We start from the raw sequence: 23,027 nt of genomic DNA, 5'->3' as shown, positions 1-23,027 counted from the left end.
CCATGCGTGGCATGGTCATTTGCATGCTGCTGGGGAGAACACTACACATGCTATACCATGTCATAATGTATGCGTTATTGATACCAGCTGAGCTATGTACGTCCTAGAGATTGACCTATTGTAATCCTACGGTATACAGTATGCTAATGCCTGTGTACGTTTTCCTATGTTCTTGTTGGTAGCAAGCAAGGACAGTGCTGTTGTGGTGCTGAGTGATGATGTGGTTGGGCTGAGTGATGTGGTAGTTTATTAGAGTGAGGTGGTGGTGTCCCAGAGTGATGTGGTGGTGTCCCCGAGTGATGTGGTGGCGTCCCCGAGTGATGTGGTGGTGTCCCCGAGTGATGTGGTGGTGTTCCCGAGTGATGTGGTGTTGTCCCTGAGTGATGTGGTGGTGTCCCCGAGTGATGTGGTGGTGTCCCTGAGTGATGTGGTGGTGTCCCCGAGTGATGTGGTGGTGCCCCTGAGTGATGTGGTGGTGTCCCTGAGTGATGTGGTGGTGCCCCTGAGTGATGTGGTGGTGTCCCTGAGTGATGTGGTGTGCCCCTGAGTGGTGCCCTTGAGTGATGTGGTGGTGTTCCTGAGTGATGTGGTGGTGTCCCCGAATGATGTGGTGGTAAGTGATGTGGTGGTGTCCCTGAGTGATGTGGTGGTGTCCCTGAGTGAAGTATCCTCTTAATAGACCTGTAAACAAAACCCTTGTTATGTATATAACATTGATTAACAAAGCATGGGATGTGTTATGAAGAGAGACGAGTAGGCACAGATCAATACTGCGATGATTTTCTTAGACAAGAACGGAAGTATGTCTGCGAAATGAAGAGAGGGTGATAAATTGGATGAGGAAGATGAATGAATAGGAGACAGGAACAGTTAAGCGCGGGAGAGGCGAGGGAGAGAAGAAAGAGGAGGAGGGGGCCGAGATCCAAGGTCAACGAGGGAGGAGGTTGGAGATAGGCCAAAATTCATAGGATCAAAAGCAGCGAGCAACAGAAGTGAGCCTGTATGGAAGAGAAGAGCCAGGGCAAACAATATGAAACAACAAGGTTGAAAGCGAGAGAGAGGGGAAGAAACAGAGGTAAGTAGAGAGAGAGAGCTGGATGAAGAACAGACCATGAAAACAAGTAAATAAAGGCTCACGAGAGCGAGGCCAGCAAGTTCGGGAACGCATTCCTTTGAAGTCTGGTGAGGGGGGTGGGGCGTGGGAGCGGCATCCTTTGAAGTCTGATGCCGAAGCACAGACAAATGGTGGTGTGTTATGTGGCTGGCGTGCACGCGCATAGATCACATGAACTGTATGCGATCCGCAGCCGCTTTGGTAGATTTTCTTTTCCGCTTACTATAATCTCGCCGGAGCAATGCGCAAGCGCATTGGCTCAGGCGAGACCTAAAAAGAAGTGGGGGGGCGCTGACGTCACGACAGGAAGTGACGTCACGAAAAGAGGCCAAAGAGTGAATGTGTGGTTCCATTTGCTCCAGTTATCGAGCTCCCAGTAAAATAAGTGGGGGATACGCTGTCCACCCGCGTGGTGCCCCGACTCGAGCCCTTGTTCTTCCTTAAACATGAATACATGAACATTTTACAAAATAAAGAAACTTTTCTCTTCTCGCCCAGCCTATATGTTTTTGCCGTGTGGTCTTTTCATATTATTTGTGGACCAAGTCCAATAAATTATGTCACATTTTCCAGTGTTGAGGGGTGTTAATCTCACCCCCTCATCCTCTCCCCTGGGGGAAGGGGGGGGGGGGGGGGGGGTTCGGTCTCTTCTCCTCCTTCGGCCGCAGCTGGTTTCAGCCTCGAGGCAGCTCAGGGTCACTGCAGTCTGTGCTACTGCTTAGTCCGTTGTCTCTTTCAGTTACTCTCAGCCCTGCAGGCACGTGATTTCCTTTTCCGGGTCAGCAGGGCAGAGACAGCACCAGCAGTGAATCCAGCCACTGTAGTCTGTGTTATTTCTCAGTCCATTCTCTCTTTCAGTTACTCTCAGCCCTACAGGTACATCACTTCCTCTTCCGGTCGCCGAGGGTAGAGACAGCACCAGCAGTGAATCTCGTCACTTCCGGCCTCTTCCTCGGCTCCAGCAGCTGTAGGGGTGGAAGGATCCTCGGCCTGTGCGGTGACCTTCACCCTCTGACCCCGGACGTCACCCCCGGCCTCGGATTGTCATCCTCACCGTCCCAGGCCGAGGGGAAGAGGGCTCTGAGCAGGGGTCTGCGCAGGTAGAGTCTACAGACCCCCCCCCCCCCCCGCTGAGGACAACCTGAACTCTGCACCCCCCTCCCCCCCCTTCAAGCCATGCCCCCCCCCCCCCGGGCTGAGGACCCTTCACCCCCCCCTTCAAGCCATGAACCCCCCCCCCCCGGGCTGAGGACCCTTCACCCCCCCCTTCAAACCATGGCCCCCCCTTTGGGCTGCGGTCCCTTCACCTCTGACCTCTCCTGTGCAGCCTCTCCCCTCCCACCTCTCCCCTCTCCTGTGCAGCCTCTCCCCCTCCCTCCTCTCCTGTGCAGCCTCTCCCCTCCCACCTCTCCTGTGCAGCCTCTCCCCTCCCACCTCTCCTGTGCAGCCCCTCCCCTCCCACCTCTCCTGTGCAGCCCCTCCCCTCCCTCATCTCCTGTGCAGACTCTCCCCTCCCACCCCTCCTGTGCAGCCTCCCCCCTCTCCTCTCTCCTGTGCAGCCTCTCCCCTCCCACCTCTCCTGTGCAGCCTCTCCCCTCCCACCTCTCCTGTGCAGCCTCTCTCCTTCCTACCTCTCCTGTGCAGCCTCTGCCCTTCCCACCTCTCCTGTGCAGCCTCTGCCCTCCCCCTCTCCTGTGCAGCCTCTCTCCTTCCACCTCTCCTGTGCAGCCTCTCCCCTCCCACCTCTCCTGTGCAGCCTCTCCCCTCCCTCCTCTCCTGTGCAGCCTCTGCCCTTCCCACCTCTCCTGTGCAGCCTCTCCCCTCCCTCCTCTCCCCCTCCCCCCTCTCCTGTGCAGCCTCTCCCCTCCCTCCTCTCCTGTGCAGCCTCTGCCCTTCCTACCTCTCCTGTGCAGCCTCTCCCCTCCCTCCTCTCCTGTGCAGCCTCTCCCCTCCCTCCTCTCCTGGGCAGCCTCTCCCCTCCCTCCTCTCCTGGGCAGCCTCTCTCCTTCCACCTCTCCTGTGCAGCCTCTCCCCTCCCACCTCTCCTGTGCAGCCTCTCCCCTCCCACCTCTCCTGTGCAGCCTCTGCCCTTCCCACCTCTCCTGTGCAGCCTCTCCCCTCCCTCCTCTCCTGGGCAGCCTCTCCCCTCCCCCCTCTCCTGTGCAGCCTCTCTCCTTCCACCTCTCCTGTGCAGCCTCTCCCCTTCACACCTTTCCTGTGCAGCCTCTCCCTTCCCGTCCCTCTCTTTGCCTCACACCTCCCTCCCAGCTTGGACTCACAGAGGAGGTGCCTGTGCACAGAGACTCCCTGCACAGTGAGACCCTGCTGCTGGTGCAGACAGGGCAGGACCTTATCTGTCCCAGGGTGGGGTTCTATTTTCACATATATAGCGCTAGATAACGCTGACAAGGTTTAAAGCACATGTTAAAAGAGCACAGTGCACTTTTCTGTGGTGCGATATGGGTGGAAAAGCTACTATGGATGGGGAGTGTTTTGAAACACCGAGGTTCAGACATTTTTTTTGTGTGTGCCACTGCACTTATTAATGATTTTGAAGTAAAAATGAATGGGTAGTGGGACACTAATGCCTTGGATGGTACAATGTGTGTGAGAGAAGTGTTGTCTGTGTTGTAACTGTTTTGGTATTGTGCCTGTATGGCAAAGACTGACCAATCTATGTCAGAGCAAATATTTAGCAGAGCCTCAGTGTACGGGCAAAGTATGAGAACAGATGTGCTGTACCTGCAAGTGGATGCATACAGGTTTTGGCCTGGTCTCTGTTGGAGGTGAGCATAGGAGGTGCCCAGTCATAAAAGGATGCTCTCCTTGGGGAGGGCACAGCCTTTCATCATCTGCAGCGTGGGTCATGAAAGGATGCTCTCCTTGGGGAGGGGACAGCCTTTCATCATCTGCAGCCTGGGTCATGAAAGGATGCTGTCCTTGGGGAGGGTACAGCCTTTCATCATCTGCAGCATGGGTCATGAAAGGATGCTGTCCCTGGGAGGGGACAGCCTTTCATCATCTGCAGCGTGGGTCATGAAAGGATGCTGTCCTTGGGGAGGGGACAGCCTTTCATCATCTGCAGCGTGGGTCATGAAAGGATGCTCTCCTTGGGGAGGGGACAGCCTTTCATCATCTGCAGCGTGGGTCATGAAAGGATGCTGTCCATGGGGAGGGTACAGCCTTTCATCATCTGCAGCATGGGTCATGAAAGGATGCTGTCCTTGGGGAGGGTACAGCCTTTCATCATCTGCAGCGTGGGTCATGAAAGGATGCTGTCCTTGGGGAGGGTACAGCCTTTCATCATCTGCAGCGTGAGTCATGAAAGGATGCTGTCCTTGGGGAGGGTACAGCCTTTCATCATCTGCAGCGTGGGTCATGAAAGGATGCTGTCCTTGGGGAGGGTACAGCCTTTCATCATCTGCAGCGTGGGTCATGAAAGGATGCTGTCCTTGGGGAGGGGACAGCCTTTCATCATCTGCAGCGTGAGTCATGAAAGGATGCTGTCCTTGGGGAGGGGACAGCCTTTCATCATCTGCAGCGTGGGTCATGAAAGGATGCTGTCCTTGGGGAGGGGACAGCCTTTCATCATCTGCAGCATGGGTCATGAAAATATGCTGTCCTTGGGGAGGGTACAGCCTTTCATCATCTGTAGCGTGAGTCATGAAAGGATGCTGTCCTTGGGGAGGGGACAGCCTTTCATCATCTGCAGCATGGGTCATGAAAGGATGCTGTCCTTGGGGAGGGTACAGCCTTTCATCATCTGTAGCGTGAGTCATGAAAGGATGCTGTCCTTGGGGAAGGTACAGCCTTTCATCATCTGCAGCGTGGGTCATGAAAGGATGCTGTCCTTGGGGAGGGGACAGCCTTTCATCATCTGCAGCATGGGTCATGAAAGGATGCTGTCCTTGGGGAGGGTACAGCCTTTCATCATCTGTAGCGTGAGTCATGAAAGGATGCTGTCCTTGGGGAGGGTACAGCCTTTCATCATCTGCAGCGTGGGTCATGAAAGGATGCTGTCCTTGGGGAGGGGACAGCCTTTCATCATCTGCAGCGTGGGTCATGAAAGGATGCTGTCCTTGGGGAGGGGACAGCCTTTCATCATCTGCAGCGTGAGTCATGAAAGGATGCTGTCCTTGGGGAGGGGACAGCCTTTCATCATCTGCAGCGTGGGTCATGAAAGGATGCTGTCCTTGGGGAGGGGACAGCCTTTCATCATCTGCAGCGTGGGTCATGAAAGGATGCTGTCCTTGGGGAGGGTACAGCCTTTCATCATCTGCAGCGTGGGTCATGAAAGGATGCTGTCCTTGGGGAGGGGACAGCCTTTCATCATCTGCAGCGTGGGTCATGAAAGGATGCTGTCCTTGGGGAGGGTACAGCCTTTCATCATCTGCAGCGTGGGTGCTCACAAACTGTTTTGCATCGGACAAAAATACTGTGGTAGCCTCTGCATTAGGCTCCGCCCTTCTTATTTCAGGCCTGTATCTTCCCCCATAAATGCTTTCTCTTAATAAGCTCCTGGCGGCCTCACCGTACCCCCGAGCATTATGGGGCAGGCAAACAATAATAGGACGCCCACTGCGCATCTCCCTTAGCGGCTTGTCCGTTTTTCTGTCCTTGATTTCCACAGTAGAGGTGCTGCAGGGGTGACCTCAACATGCTGATGAAATTCAGTCTTAAATCTTAAAGGGGTTTGGGGTGATACAGTTGGGCATCTTTTCACTTGGGCAGTAAGGAACATTTGTTTTGCATCAGTCTCACCTCAGTATTTGGCCACTTTGTGTTGTGACACAACATTCACGGGCATCGAAATGGTGCTATATGCGTCTAGAAAAGATAACTCTGGTCATGAATGCACTGGCTGGAGAGATCTCAGCTTTCTCTATTTGCAGTTTTGAACCCTGTTGCAGCCTTGAGCGATAACGTGTCTCCTGCATAGCACACTCTGTGACACGCAGATGACAGATTTTTATGTCAAAGCCTAAGAGACAGCACAGCTGTCTGGTGGGAAACATCATTTACCACGAAGGCATTACCACTACTAACATTTACCACGTGACACTTACCACGCAGGGTGCCTTCCACGCAGGGTGCCTTCCACGACGTCTTTACCACGGGCTGGGGGGGAGATGTGGTATTCCTTCGAGTCGTTCTGCGTGGGCTTGGGGGGCAGAGGGGGGCTGGGGGGGGTCTCCCCCCCCAAAAATAACAAGCGGGGGGCAGAGGGGGGCTGGGGGGGGTCTCCCCCCAAAAAAATAACAAGCAGTTTACTTTAAAAAAAAAACGAACATAATTTTAAAAGAAAAAGGAAAGAGCCTCCCCCAAAGACGTGCCGTGTACGTCAAAAAAACAGTCCTTTTTTTATTTTGGTATACGTGTTTTGACGCTTGTTTCAATGGAGGATGGAAGTAAGGGCTCGTGGAGAAAGACGTGCAGGTAAGACGTTTCTAGGCGTAGTAAAATCCTACGTTGTAAATACCAGCGTGGTAAAGCCAATTGCGATGTAAAATTCGCGTGGTAAAGCCATGCGTGGTAATTGAAATCGTGGTATAATCATATATTCCTGTCTGGTTTGCTAACGACAACAATGGGACATTCAGAAAGCTTCTCTGGGGATGCAATACACCCGTTGCTTACTGTTTGCTTTCTAACTCACATTTTCTTGCTTTCTATTTGCTGGCTTTATTGTTTTAGGCTGTTCAGCTTGAGTTCGTCCTTTTGGTTGCCCAAACCTTATTTACAGTATCCGTCCGAGTGCTCCTTTTCTGTGCATTCGCTGTGCATTCAACAGCAAATGTCAGGCTTTGTCTTCCAGGGAGCTTGGTGTTTACTTTTCTTACTCTTACTTCAAAGTGAGAGGATTTCGGTGACAATCATGCTGGCTACAGGGGGTAATTTTGTAATTCTGAAGTGTGGTGGAAACAAATATTTTAATACCATCAATACAGAAGGTGATGATATCTCCACACATTATCGTTTGTGCGCTGTATACTTTTAGCAGTAAAACTGTATGTTTGTGAAAATGTAATGGCATTGCAATTGAAGATGTGTTGTTTGTAATGACAGTGAGTTACCACACCATGCATTCTCCATTTTACCCCATTGCATTTTACTCTGCACCACTGCACTCTACTTTGCAGGACTCCACTCTTTGCCACTCTGCACTGTCACTGCACTCTACTCCACATCACTTCACTCTACTCCTTTTCCTTACTGCATCACTCTACTCTATGCCTCTGCAGTCTACCCCACTCTACTTTACTGTGCACCACTACACTCTACCCCACTATGCTCTACAACACTCTGTTCCTCTTCTATCTAAACCACTGCGCAATACACCCTTGTAATCTAAATCACTGCACTCTACGCCACTCTGTTATACTCTTAATCACTGTACTCTAAGCTACTGCTGTCTACGTCAAACTACTCTACACCACTGCATTCTATGCCAATGCACTCTCCGCCAATCTACTATACACCACTACACTCTACGACAGTCTATTCTGCAGCACTGCACTCTGACACTGAGCTCTATGCAACTCTACTCTGTGCCACTGCATCCACGCCAGTGCATTCTGTTCTACGCCACTCCATTCCACTGCTCTCTCCGCCACTCTGCATCACTCCACTCTACACCACTGCACTCAACCCTGCACCACTGCATCGTTCCACGCCACTCTACTCTGCAACACTTTATTCTCCACCACTGAAATGTACCCCACTCTTCTCTGCACCACTGCACGCTGTGCCACTCTACTACCCTCTTTGCCAATTTGCTGTATTCCACTCTACGGCAAGCCACTCTAAGCCACTCTAATCTACTTTGAACCACTGCACTTTACAGCACTGTACTCCTTGCCACTGCACTCTATGCCACTCTACTCTGAAACAATCTACTCTATGCCACTGCACCCTAGGCCACTCTGTTCCACTCTACTCGACTCTACACCACGGCACTCTATGCCAATACACCCTACACCACGTTACTCAAAACTAATACCTTTTATGCCACTGCACTCTACATCACTGAACTCTACCACTCTATTCTACTCTACATCAATCAATCAATCAAACATTTGTAGAGCGCGCTACTCACCCATGAGGGTCTCAAGGCGCGGGGGGCTGCTACTGTTCGAACAACCAGGTCTTGCGAAGCCTCCTGAAGGTCACCCGGTCCTGGGTCTGTATTAGGTGGATGGGGAGGGTGTTCCATGTCTTGGCGGTGGGGTGAGAGAAGGATCTGCCACCGGTGGTCGTTCGGTGGATGCGTGGAACGGTGGTGAGGGCGAGGTCAGCGACGCGAAGTGTAGAAGGTGAGTCGTTTGTTGAGGTATGTTGGTCTGGCGTCGTGGAGTGCTTTGTGAGCGTCAGTGAGGAGTTTGAAGGTGATCCTCTTGTTGACGTGGAACCAGTGAAGGTTCCTCAGGTGGGCAGTGATGTGGCTGTGGTAGGGGATGTCGAGGCTGAGGCGTGCAGAGGTGTTCTGTATGCGTTGAAATCTCTTCTGGAGTTTGGCAATGGGTCCCGCGTAGAGGGCGTTGGCTTAGTCCAGCCTGCTGGTGACGAGGTGCCTGGGTGACCGTCCTTCTGGTTCCAGTGGGGCTCCATCGGTAGATATTGCGAAGCATTCGGAGGGTGTTGAAGCCGGAGGAGGAGACGGCGTTGACCTGCTGGGTCATTGACAGAGATGAGTCCAGTATGATCTCCAGGATGCGTGCGTGGTTGGCGGGTGTACCCACTGTACACCACTCTACTATAGGGAAGAGGTGTGGCGCCGCGGCCAGGGCGACTGACGCTGGAATCTGGGGATCACGGTTCGATCCCCGGCTCCGGCGGCAGATTAGCCCAGCACCATGTGACTCTGGGCAATAGCTTGCTTAATCTTCCCGACGGCCCCCAGCGCCTAGAGACCCTTACGGGTGATTGTGCGCTTTACAAATGTGAATTATTATTTATTATTATTTATGGACCCCTGCACTCTCAACACTTCACGCTACGCCTCTCTACTCTGCACAACTCTGCTCTATGCTGATGCGCTCTGCTTTACTATGTAGCACTGAACTCTACACCAAACCAGTCTAGGCAACTCTACTCTGCACAACCCCATTTTACACCAGTGCACTCTATGCCACTCTACACCACTCCACTTTACACCACTTTGCTCTATTCGGAAACATTCTACTCTCTGACACTGCACACTGCTACTGCACCCTATGCTGCGCCACTCTACACAACTCTACTCTGCACCACTCTACTCTATGCCAAAGCATTCTACTCCACCAATGTGCTTTACACCACAGCACTCTATGTAAATCTACTCTGCACCACTGTACTTTCCTCCACTTCACTCTAAGCCTCTCTGCTCCACTCTACAACTCTCCAACTCTCCACTCTGATGCTCTACTCCACTCTGACAGTCCACTTTCCAACACTCTACTCCACTCTATGCCATTCTACAACAGCACTCCATGATGCTCTACCCACCTGTCTCCACTCCATGCCACTTTACTCCACTCTATTCTACGACACAATACTCTACACCACTCTGTTACTCTGCCACTCCACTCTAAAACACTCTACTCTATGCCACACCACTCTATGCCAAGCTACTCTGCTCTACGCCACTCTCCTCTACACAACTTTACTCTACACAACACCCAATATGCCACTCCACACTGCTCTACACCACTCCAGAACACTCTATACCGCCCCACAACTCTGCTCCACTCTACGCCCTCCTACTCTGACTCTTTTCCTTTCACAACGCTATATGCCACTCCATTCTACGCCATTTCATGACCCTTCACTCCACTCTATGCTACGCAGCTCATCTGTACACCACTCCACAACCCTCTACTCCATTCTACAACACTCTACTTTACGACACTCCACTCATGCCACTAACTTTTAGCCAAGCTGAACAGCAGCCAACAAGGTGTACAACAAGCCAATAGCTCTTGCACAGGTGAGATCAATTTCCTTAGCCAATGCTTGTTATTTTATGAATATAGTTAAGTGGGTTGCTGCTTTTGACACAGCGAGCCTTGTATTGCTTGCAGATCATAAATTACAACCCTTCTAATATAGAACAGTGAGCTATAAACTTGCATCAAGAAACTGCATGCAGATTGCAAGGCATAGGTTTAGACCTTCTTTTTTTTTTCCTCTCAATCTTTTATTGTTCTTGTTATATGGTTGCTAAAAAGACTTTTTTGGGGTAGAAATAAAGTCTTATTAGTACAGACAACCTGAAGCACTATTTTACTTTTTAAATCCTGACACTGTTTCTCCCGAACCCGGTTCTCCAGATTCAAGGTTGAGCACCCTAGCCGCTAGGCCACATCCTCTCCACATATAAATCCCTACCAATAAAGCCAATGTGTAACTCCTACACATTGAAATCATCATTGTCTTATGTGCCATCCTTGACATTGAGTTACAGCCGTGTATGATTTATTGTCTTTGATTAAATCGCTGTGACATGCTACATTAGGATAAGGAGCGCTAAAAAAGAATTAATAAAAAAAATGAGTGAGTCCTATTTAAATTGCTATTCATACAGACCAGTGTAAATGTAAAAATACATCTGTCATTCTTACAGGGCAAGCACATCTCTCATATACAGGGATTGAACAAAGTCAAACGCTTAAGTAATTCTGAAGTGATAAACTGTGAGTCTTTTGTTTGTCCTTTGTTGAATTGGTGTCTAGGAATTAGGCTCAAGATAGCTCTCAGCCAGGATAATACTCAAACAAAAGGAAGACTGATGGCCCTTTACAGACAGCCATTGTTTTGGGCCCAGCTGGAATCTGAAATAAGAAAGCCCCCTTGCTGCCTACTCGTTGCCTCTCCAAATAGAAAGCAGAGATTGTGCGAGTGCTGCTAAATAATGTCCCTGTGTTGACAAATTAAAACACAACAAATTCAGCATGTTTCACTAGGGCCAGGCGGATCCACAATCTGATTCAATAGTAGCTACCGGATGGATCCCCCTTCATTCTAGCACTGCTTATTCTTGAGAAAAACTAGGTTCCTATATTAGGAGCCCAGCACAATTCTCAATCAAGTGGCTATATAGTAACAATAAATATCACGATTATCATATAGTTTTCAAAACACAATCCACCTCAAATGCTTGGTTAGCCTATTTAGTGTTTATTCTCAAGAGAAATCAAGTTCTTTAATCTGGATCCTGGAACCAATCATGACCAATTGGTTACATGTTATCAAGAAACATCACCCTTGTCGTCTAGCATAAAAAAAAAATCCCATTTATCACTCTTATTTAGCTGAGGAGTGTTTGGCCCACATTATTTTCATATTGGCCGGATGTTCAGTCCGTTAACCCAACAGTGTTCTTTCTCGGATATTAGTGTTTCAGTGTATTCTCTAAGATATGGTTTTCCTTCTGACATTATTATCTGGAATTGAATATCTAGCTTAAATCATTAATATATGTATATATATCAAAATATATATATATATATATATATATATCAATGTTGACCACAGGTGCTTTTTCATTAGGTCTAGGCTAGACCGTGCATGCACTGTCTCTTCAAGACATGTTGTTCACTGTTAGTGGGCTTGGAGAGCTGCCCATTACCTACCATGGGATAGCTTCTTAGGCACTCTCAATCGATTGCTTCCTGCTGGCCGCCTCTGCGTTGGCCACCTCCCTCTTCTTGGATGTGACGATCCCCTCGAGGCCTAGAGCATGGCCCAAGTACTTGTGTGTGTCCTTACACTGCTCACACTTTTGCCAGGTACTTTTTAGGTCTCACACCTGGCGATGCAGCGCGAAGCGCTGTCTCGCCTGCGAGACCTATAGTCATCGGCTATGCTTTCAAGGAGACAGGAGATGTGCACGGAATCGGATCAGATAGCGCGTGTGAATACGCGCTCCATTGAAGAGCATGCCGGAATCGGATCAGGGCGCGCGTACACACACACACGCGCGCGCACACACTAACACATGTGCACACAGACACAGACGCCCGCACAGACACACGCGCGCTCACACAGACACACACACAAACACACACACACACAGACACACACACACACACACACAGACACACGCGCACACACCCCCTCCCCCCCACTCACCGGGCTCTTTCCGCTGCTACAGGCTCCGTCACTCTGCCGCATCACCTGGCACACGCTGCTTTTCCTGGAAAGTAAAGGTACATCCTACCACGCTGGTTGTCCTTCTCTCCCTCATCAGCGGGTCAGTCTCAGCAGCAGGCGGGGCTCTTCACGAGCACGGGAGCCCCGCTAGCTCACACGCTCACTTCCGGCTGGCTTCATGGGCACAGGAGCGCGGGGTAGGCTCCCGTCTGCTTCCTGTCTTTTTGCGCCCCCGCCCCCGTCCCAACACAGGTTGCCTGGCTTCCTGTCCAAGCCGGGCTGCGTCGCGGTGAGTTCCTCAATACGTGACTTGTTATTAATAGTATGTGGAACAGTTAAATGTTTTCGGTCCGCATGCTACGTAAAAAAAAGTAAAGGCCTTCCTCATTAGGGTCAAAGGTAGCTCGTGCCATATCTATTTAGGTTTCAATGACTACATGCAATGTATGTCACAGTCAGAAAAAGCATTACTGTAGCATGCTGTCGTCAGAAACAGTGAAGAAGGACACACTCGACCGGGTGCTGGCGGTACAAAGTTGATAAGGAACGAAGAGTCCCTGCAGATTGACAGAGTTACTAGAATAAACACAGTTACGTCTCTTACATTTTCTAAAATTCATTTTTCATTGATTTGTTTGCACACGTTTGCACCCCTTTCTCCGAATACCTAGACAGACCCATCCATTACCAATTCAGAGCACTCTCCACGCTTGGTCTTGCTGTTGAATCCCGACAAAAAGGATCAAAGTGAATATTTGCTTGATTAAAAGTGTTTGAAGTGCACTGCAATGGCCACCCAGTCATGTTATGGCAGAGCCTGTTTCTACTTAACAACCGTCTGTCTCCACGGTCAAGATTTACTGATGGTGTAAACCATGATGGAGCTTGGTGTAAACTTTGACCCCAAGCTACTCTTATATAGGCTTTAGATGGGGCCACTGCTATTGCATCTTTTCATGTACCCAGGAGGTAGCTACTGCAGTATCTGTTTATTTAGGTCGAGCCTGGGCAGCGCATGCGCTGCTTCTCTCGAGGCATGCTGTACTGAAGTATGAAGTTGAAGCTCAGCCCACTCTCTGTCCATATTTTTCATTGGCGTGCGTCATTGTCCTTTGTAAATACTGGCTTCTGATTCATTAATAGGTTTGTTAGTCCCTCCTTAGTACTTGTCTTCATTTGTAAACTCCCATGAGGACTGGTCCGTTTACTTCTGTTGTTACACGGTACGTCTTATTCAGTCTGTAAGTAATGAGTTTCTCCTACTGCAGGCACGTCGTGCTTTCCTGCAACATTCAGTGTGCCATGCGCGCTTTCACTTTCCAAGCAGCTCAGGAGAATGGCGGGCACTTTTAAAAAAATGAAATATGTCTTGCATTTACAAGAGTTTGAGCTATTGGCATTGTAAATAGCAATGCCTTTCATTTATGTGTTAATTATTAAAATAAAAGGCTTTGTCATTTACAATGTCAATAGCTCAAACTCTCGCAAATGCGAGTCCTATTGCATTGCAAATGCTTGTTTATTTTTGTTGAGCCACTCTACTGAATGCTTCTTTTGTAACTGGATCTGTCGTCTGCTCCCCCCTGTTGTCTGTTTTTACTTATTCCCCCTCCTTCCCATTGCCATGCCCCCACACAGCACAATAAATGAACCGGGAGGCCAGATACCTTTATTCCGTCTCCTGACTTTTGTTGCAACTTTTATAAAGAGTGAACTCGAACTGAAGGCATCGGAGCACTTTACACAAGCATATATTCATTTTGTGTAGGCACAGTATGTTGCACTGGCACCAAGACTCAAACCTGGTTCACCAGCTAGCCATAAGGCCACTGACTCTCCCCATCCCAACTGTTTCTTTGAATCATTCAAACGTCTCTTTACTTGATTTTTTCTTAAGATATGTTTCCCAGTCCCTGAATACCTCCAGACGCACAGGACAATTTGACTGGCAGTACCTTTAACCATTTCAAAGAAAAGCTTCCTTTGGATTCTAGAAATCCATGTCACTTGAAAACACATAGTCTTATATTACTCCTCACTCACCATACACACAAGGGTAAACCTATAGTAGACCCAAGGTCAAAACACAAGAAATAGAAAATAAGTATTTATTATTATAGTTAAAAACAAATGCAGAGAAAATGCAAAGTGGATAATTCATAAAAACAAATGAATGAGCTTAAAAAAGTGCTTCGCAATACATAGATGAGTTCGCACACGTTATTTTGAATACTAGCTGTGGCAACACTAACAACATCTATAGACAATTCATTAAAGGAATATAAATAAGAGGGATACATACAGTAAACAAACAATACAACTTATCCTAGAGAGTACACGCACAAGACAGTACAGTTTGTCATTAAAAGACACACATCCGTGTTGGAAACCATAAAGGTTTGCCAGTCATTAGTGCTAAACCTGGACACCAGGCACAGATGCAATCACGCAGAGACACGTGCACAGACATGGAGAGTCATACAAAGACTCCCTCTCGTGTTCAAGCTGTGTCAAAAATAAAATAATTAATATAGATTAGTTAACAACAGTGCTAATATAATAGAATGGTTCCTCCCCATGAGTGGCGAAGGCAAGGGCTTGACCCTGTGAAATGGGGCTAGGGCGTTCAAACAAATTGTTCATCACAGTCGCATGAACAGCATCCGTAGTGTCCTGTGAAGGCAGTATGAAAAGTGTTGTAATACATGCCCAACGATGAGGTGAATGAGGAAATGACTTGATCCTAATGCTAAAATGAAACTTAACTGAATCAAATGCGTACACCCCTCCCCCTCCCTCTATACCCCTACCCCCTGGCCCTCCCTCCTCCAACCGACATAAACTACAGACATCCCATCATCGAAGAAGATATAGGGAAGCTGCTTGAGACATGATGGAGGCACAAAAGCAGGCATACATGCGTGGTCCACAAACACCCCTTAATCAAAACTGATGTAGAGGAACCGCTTGAAGGGTCCAAAGCTTTTATTGTACTCAACGTAACAGCCCAAGCGGGTCTGAAACAGACACAAACCAGGCCAGATGCAAATGCACAATCTCTCTCATGCACACATGCACCCCCCCTCACCCCTCCCACAGACACATTTTGAAACAGACTGTACATGGACGTTGAGGGGTAAGGGTTTGGGGAGACTTTAGAGTGCGTGTTTGGTTTGATTCAGTAACAGAGGCCAAATGCAAGGGTGTCTGACTGATTAAATGTCTAGATTCCTAATCTCGACAAAGTCTTTAAACATCTCACTGAATTGTTTCTTCTGTGTTCCTTAGGCTTCAGTCCTACAGACTCCTTCCGCCCTCTAGAGACCAGCTGTGCACTCCACCGCCCTTGGATTAAACAAAAAAGTAAGTGCTATTTTATCCCAAAAAAAACCGTCAGACCTATTCGAAAGTCTATTCCTCTCCACTTCCTACGGATCGCTGTTCTTCCCAATGGTGTTTTCCAGCTTTTCTTCTACTTTTATGCAAACTTGTATCACATTTTTCCTTTATTTCTCCTGTCTATTTTATCCTTTCTTCTGCTTTATTTCTTTTTCCTTTGCACTCTTGTCTCCTTGCCCCCACCTTTATCACAAGAATAAGGCCCTTTATTAGGCCACCAAGACTCGCTTGTAAAAAGAAAACAAAACGGTTATCTTCAGACTGGCCCTGTAAGCAGTATTCTGTGAGCAATAGTCAGTTTTTCCACTATACCTACAGATGAACAACTTATTTTTGTTGTTGTTTTTTTACAAAAATGGATCAGGAAAGAAATAGACGCAGGACAGTGCTTTTTTCATTTTTAAAAGGACAGTTCCTCATCCTCCTTATCTTTTTGTGTAGAACATTTTGTTTTTTTGTAAAGACAGTTAGGGTAGGTAGCAACAGAGGACCTTGTCAGGGGAAGCAACGGAAAGTGGGTAGCGCGGGAGTGGAAAAGCAGCACATGAGGTAAAGCGACATAAGGACGAGAGGAGTAGCAGCAGAGTGAGAAAGCATGATGGAGCACAAAGTGGGGGTAGTTTGGTGGGGTGAAGCAAATGAGAGAGAAAGCTGGAAGATGCAAGCACACTCATGAAGTATTTAAGTTTAAAAAAAAAGTAGTTCATTAAAAGAAGTAGTGAAAGGATAGAAGCTAGCCAATCAAGGATATATGTTAAAGAAGCTATGCTCCAGGAAAGAGACAAGCACAAGGAGTAGAACAGCCATCAAGTTAGAAGCCGGCAAATGAGTGACGAGAAAGTAACCAATGGTAAGCAGTAGACGATCAATTAGCACAGGTAATTCCTTGGTAACCCCACAATAGGTCTTTTAGGCTTGACCTAAGAAAACAGGCTACCATATAAATTGTCCATTTTTAGGTTTTGTCCGCACATCGCTTGCCAAATCTCTTGTATTGTAAATAAAAAGATTAAAAAGGGGTTTGAGCCCGCCGATTACTCACCATTGTTCGGCTTCCACATCACTCTTGTTTCCCTGCTTTCTGTTGGTCTGCGCCTCCAGCTTCCTCCTGAGCTTTGTGTCTGCATCCCTGCCCTCGAGCCTGGGCCAAGTAAAGCTTCCTTGGGCCAGTGTTGTTCTATTGGCAGCAGGTACTCGTTTTATTTACTTTGCAGCATGCACTCTTAGTGCATGCCTCAACAGTCCCTCTCCTTCACCACCGCCCTTCTCCCACTGTCCATGGTGTTACATTCTGTCGTGCCGGTATCCTCCGGATCGTATGTTGCTATATATGGTCCACCTCCTGATAGCCCCACGGTCTGATTATGTATACAGACTTGATGGAGTGATCAAGCGGAGGAAGGAAAGGATGGGAACAGCAGGGAAGGAGATCTGTAATAACAAGGAATATCGTTGTAAACATAAGTCACGAAAAAGTACCACATTACCACCCCTTATCGCAACCTGCACTAAATTACCTGTAAAGGAAAACAAAGAAGCTGAGCTCCAGGACATTGCTATGTCTTGAAATGAAGATCCAATGTAATCTAGAGATGGCAAACACAACATCAATACCTAGTCAGCAGTAATCACTGGTTATGCTACGTACAAGTGCAGCGGAGGAAAACATACCCAGCTATAATTCAGGCAAATCTTAACAGGGGACGCGAGCTTGCCAATCCAGGAATGCTCGTTCAACCCCTGTTGTAAGAAACAGATAATAAGACAACCCTAGTTATCTCCACTTAGGTTATGGTGAACAGTAGTCTTATGCACTCCAAATAATGCCCAAATGCCACTTGAAATAACAGTAGCTAATCCGACATGGTGCCCAAAGTATATAATCAAAAGGAATTGAAAATTGTCACAATAATCCCAATATCGTCTTGGGTAACTTTCCGTCAATTACATTACCCCATTGACTCCATGAGGCATATACCAACTGGTTAGTTTGTTCTACCCTGCAGAGTTTTACACAACTCGCCAACAGGGAAGAACCATTGGTCTAAAAGGAAGCGAGGCTCGCAGACCAGACACGAGACACCCTCACTCACTTCTCCACTTGTTTTCCCCCCGCAAGAGTCGGAGCCCCGACTCAACCAACAGGGAAAACACAGCTTCGTCAAAAACACAGACACGCTGTGAACCTAGCCACCAGGCAAGGCTCCGGCTTTCCAGGATGGAGGACAACCGAGGAAATATCAGTGGTGCAAGCTGCACCCTTGAACTCTCTTCATAGGGCTGCAGCTCCGGGTACAGAATAAACGGCCCGGACTATTACTCACGGAAGCGTCTTTGTTCTCTCGCTTCCTTTTGACGTAGCCACGTCAGAACGGCAGTTCCCCATAGATTGTAGTTCATAGTTCTACGGGGTTAGAACAGGTACGAGCCTTTGTCAGTGTTCTTTGCAAAGCTGTTCACCTTCGATGCGATGCAACACATTCTCCCCTCCACCCCCCATTTCTGTGGTATCTGCCTGTCCCCTGATGTGTTTCCCACCCTTGTTGCTTGACCCCCCACCCCACCCCCACTCATTGGTTGGCTCCTACGTCACTCCTGTGTGTTTACTTCTTATTGGTCTACACATTCCTCCTCACCTTCGTCTTCCTCCTGGGCTTTGAGTATACATCCCTGGAACATGGACCAAGTACTGCTTCCTTTGGTCAGTGTCCTTCCACTGGCCGCTGGTACTCCTTGTTTTACTTACATTTCAGTATGCACTCCGAATGCATTTGGATATTTGGATATTTGGAGGGGTATTTATAAAGCGCTGCGTTCGCTCCGAAGGGAGCATCATGGCGCTGAGTGATCCTTGAGTCCAAGTCGCAGAGGGTAAGGGGGAGGCTAAATGGAAGCTTTGGCCCATTCGTCGGGGAGATTGAAAATCCATGTTTTGAGAAGTTTTCTGAATGGTTTCTCAAGAGTCTGATGTCTTAGGTGTCTGGGCATGCTGTTCCAGGCTTTGATAGCCAGGGAGTTTAAGGTTTTACCTCCTTTAGACTTCAGGTTGAACCTGGTAGAGACCATTAGATTTTCTTGGGCAGAGCGGAGGGGACGACTAGGGTTGTAATGTTGGAAGCGTCTATTGAGGTAAACAGGGCCTGTTTTGTTGAAGGCCCGAAAAGCAATGATGAGAATTTTGAAGAGTATTCTCTTGTGCAGGGGGAGCCAATGTAAGGTCTTTAGGGCTGCAGAGATTGAGGATTTGCGAGGTAGTTTTAAGACCAGACGGGCAGCAGAATGCAGAACACTTTGGAGTTTGGAGAGGGTGGACTTCTTGGTCCCTGCCAGGAGGCCGTTGCAGTAGTCCATGCGCGAGAGAATGAGGGCTGCTGCTACCGTCTTTCTAGAATCTAAGGGGAGAAAGTCAAAAAACTTTCTGAGGGATTTAATTATGCCGAAGCATCTGCCGGCCGTGGTCGTGGCATGATGGTCAAAAGAGTGATCAGAGTCGAAGAGTACCCCGAGGTTTCTAGCGGTGGAGACGGTCTGGGGGGGGGGGGGGGGGCGTCAGAATTTTCAGGCCACCAGAGAGCAGGATTGAAAGAGGCGTTCTTTCCGATGGGAAGGATCTCTGTTTTGTTTGAATTACAGCGGAGGTGGTTGGAGTCCATCCAATGGAATACAGCAGTTAAGCAATGTTTGAGATTGAGCTCAGCATTGTTGGAGTTATCGTCTAGGGGGATGATCAACTGAGTATCATCGGCGTATGAGGTGACAGTTATGCCGAATGATTCAATCAGGGTGAGGAGAGGGATGAGATAAACATTAAAAAGAAGGGGACTAAGGATGGACCCCTGGGGCACTCCGGAGGAGACTGTTTTTACTTTAGATTGAAAGGGGCCCAGGGCGACAATTTGGGACCTGTCATTGAGGAAGGATCTGATCCATGATAGTACTGAGCCCGAGATTCCGATATCCATTAATCTGTTGATCAGAGTGGAGTGGGAGATGGTGTCGAATGCTGCCGTGAGGTCGAGAAGGATCAGAATGGCCTTCTTCCTTTGATCTTGCAGCGTTCTGATGGAGTCGGTCAGTTCAATTAAAGCAGTTTCGGTTGAATGTTTGGGCCGAAAACCGGATTGTTGAGGGTGAACTAGGTTGTGGGTTTCCAGGAAGGATTTAGGTTCATTATGTACTAACTGTTCTGTTATTTTTCCCAGAGCTGGGAGAAGGGTGATAGGACGGAGATTGGTCAAGTCCACTGGGGATTTGTTAGCTTTTTTCATAAGCGGTTTGACAACACCCCTTTTCCATAGGCGAGGAACAGATCCAGAACTGAGAGACAGGTTGATAATGTCATTGATGATGGGGTTTATCTCATCAATGATTTGGTGGAGGATCTTGGGGGGCACGGGTCAGATGGGGAGCCAGATTTGCACAAAAAAATGGCATCTCTGGTTTGGGCCAAGGTGACTGGGGTGAATTTTTTAAGGCTGCCAGCTGTCGAGCAAGGATGATCTGGATTGGAAAGTCCATAGGGCGTTTGAGGAGGGGGGAAGCTCTTTTGGATAGTGGTAATTTTTTCATCAAAATATTCGGAGATCTTGTCGCATAACTCTTGGGAGGGGGGAATTTCAGGTTGGAGGGTTTTGGGATGGGTGAAGGTTTTTACTATCGTGAAAAGTGTTTTTTGTTTTTGGCTGGCTTCATTGATGGCTTTTACGAAGAACGCCCTCTTGGCCGATTTAATGGCAGAGAGATAGTTTTTCCTCTGGAGGATATAATCGCGGCGGTCTTCATTGCCATAGGTTCGACGCCATTTACGCTCGGCTTTCCTGCAGATTAAATGTGCGGAGGCTAAGTCAGATGTGAACCAGGGAGCGTTGTTTTTAGTTTTTTTCTGTATTCTGTCATGGCGGTTAGTAGGGCTCCGTTTAGTAATTTCTTGTGAGAGCCAGGTATGGAAAAGGTCAGCATCACTTTCGATGTTACCAGATAGAGGAGGGAAGTGGGCTTGGGAAATGGGATTAATAATGAGATTTTGTTGGACGGTTTTCCAGTTGGCAGAGTAACCGCGATGCGAATTGGATTTATTGACAGGTGGAGGGTGGCTGCTGGAGATGTGGAAAGGGATCAGGCTGTGATCAGTCCATATCTGGGGCAAGGGAGGCAGGATGGTGAAGAAAGGGAGATTAGTGCAGACACCATCTAAGGTATGACCTAGTGAGTGGGTAGGCAACGTGACATTTTGTTGAAGTTTGAAAATTTCGAGTGTTTGAAGAAAATTTCTCGTTTGCGGATCGAGGGGGGACTCAAGAGGTAGATTAAAGTCTCCTAGAAGGGTGAAGTGTGGGTAACGAAGTAAAAAGTGGCCCAGAGCATCATTGAGGGAGTCGAGGAATTTAGATGCGTTGCCGGGAGGGCGGTAAATCAGACCTCCTGATAGGGAGAGGGATTGGCTGAGTTTGATGGAAAAGCCCATCCCCTCTGAGTCGGTAAGTGGGTCAAGGCAGAAAGTGTGACAGTTAAAAGTGTTCTTCAAAATAATTGCGACACCTCCTCCTCTTCCTTTCAATCTGTCCTGTCTGTAGAGGGAGTAACCCTGGGGGAGAGCTACGGCTATGTCAGGGTTGCTGTCTTCTGTAAGCCAAGTTTCAGTGATCATGAGGCAGTCGAAGTCGTGTTCTATGATAAGGTCATGAATATCTTGGCTGTGTTTGCACATAGACCGGGCATTTATCAGGCCGCTTTTCCTTCACCCTCTACCCTCCTCCCACTGTTCATGGTTTCACGCCCCAACCTCTCTGTGGTATTAGCCTTCCCCTGTCCCCGATGTATTTCCCACACTTGTTTTGTTTGACCCACTTCCCCACACACAGTGTCTGCATTAGCCCATTGAGCTAACTGGCATTTGCATTTTTTTGAGGGAAGTGCTAGCGCTTGGAAAATTCTCATATACTGTCATGTCTTGGGTGTTCTCCCAGTCTGGTGCTAGCGTGACAGATAAGAGTATGCTCTGAATTAATGCCTTAATGGTTTGCCAGAGTTCATCTTCCCAACAAGCACGACTCTAGGAAGTTTCATGTTCTGGTCAGCAGTTCATCCCAAACCTCTGACTGTACAGAGCAGTCCTGGGTGAACTTTAGTAATTTCCTTCAACCCGCAGTAGGCCCGTGTTCCTATTTCCAGTTTCCATTGAAATATATGAAACAGGATGGAACCACTCTGACACGAAGTGGATGCATATAGTTTAAAGTGCAATAAAATCATTTTTAACCAATTTGAAGGCTGGAGATTGTAGAAGAGTGAAACTCCTAGCCAAAGAGCGGGAAAAGCACAATAATAGGCAGCTATGAACAGGCAAGGCAGCTCAGTGGGTTCTGTTTGTGCCTCAGAGAATATAATAGTAAAGTCCACATTTGTAAAGCGCACAATCACCCGTAAGGGTCTCTAGGCGCTGGGGGCCGTCGGGAAGATTAAGCGAGCTATTGCCCAGAGTCACATGGTGCTGGGCTAACCTTCCGCCTGAGCCGGGGATCGAATCGTGGTCCCCAGATTCCAGCGTCAGTCGCCCTGGCCGCGGCGCCACACCTCTCCTAATACACTTTCAGAGCATAACAGCTTTTATTTCAATTTTGTGATAGTACAGACCGCCCAATTGGTCATAATTTCGTAATTTAATGTATTGCACAGTTACTTAAAACCATATGCAGTGTGACAAAAGAATTTAAGATCAGAACGTTAAAAGGAATACCTTTAAGATTATAATCAATTTCATTTCATGACTATACGATTAAAGTTAAAAACTAAAAAGCGAATAATTGTGTATGAAGCATTATGACGAAAGTGTGCCTTAACATTTTCCAAAGCGGGTCTATTTTTCGCGATTGTTGAAATCTTATTCTTTAACAAGTGCGGAACGCACTTCCTCCATATATCTCCCGATTCAAGCCAAGTCGGTCGGTAGACCACAGGAAGATAGAACCGCAACTGCTTCTTTCACTGTCCGAGCACCTTTACGTAGCCATATTGGCTTTCATAGCTTCTGGCGAGACTGTAACAGGCCGGGACAGCAGCACATCAGATGCAGTAATGATTCTGTTTTAAAATTGCAGAATTTACAGCGGATTTTGTGATCAAAGGATTTACACCCGGATTTAATTCTTTAATTGGGAGGAGCACTAGTCTGGCCCACTGAATTTTTTTAGGGCCTTTCTCCCCAACGCTTGGAGAAGGTAAGGCAGAGATTTGTGCTCTATATATGTAGTATTCTGCCCAAATTGACGACTGCTTTCAAATTGTGCTAAATAAATGTTTCTTGACAATTGATAGCATTGTTTGTTGATTGCATTTTAGATGGCCGGGTAGTTTGTAATCTTGGCCCGAATTCTGTGTTGCCAAG

At 48.0% G+C, this 23,027-nt stretch overlaps 1 protein-coding gene across 1 annotated transcript in view; it reads left to right on the top strand.

The window, feature by feature from the left end:
* Positions 1–2,067: 2,067 nt before the first annotated feature.
* Positions 2,068–23,027, top strand: part of LOC144772314 (uncharacterized) — a 76,618-nt gene continuing 55,658 nt past the window's right edge. Inside the window, exons 1-2 of the mRNA XM_078656545.1 lie at positions 2,068–2,214; positions 15,533–15,607. The gene's annotated coding sequence lies outside the window, so the exon portion shown is untranslated. The remainder of the gene's footprint in view (positions 2,215–15,532; positions 15,608–23,027) is intronic.

Source organism: Lissotriton helveticus, chromosome 8 (assembly GCF_964261635.1).
Source record: "Lissotriton helveticus chromosome 8, aLisHel1.1, whole genome shotgun sequence".
NCBI classification, from domain to species: domain Eukaryota; kingdom Metazoa; phylum Chordata; class Amphibia; order Caudata; family Salamandridae; genus Lissotriton; species Lissotriton helveticus.
The sequence above is the reverse complement of the archived record's forward strand: the minus strand, read 5'-3'. Positions and strand labels throughout refer to the sequence as shown.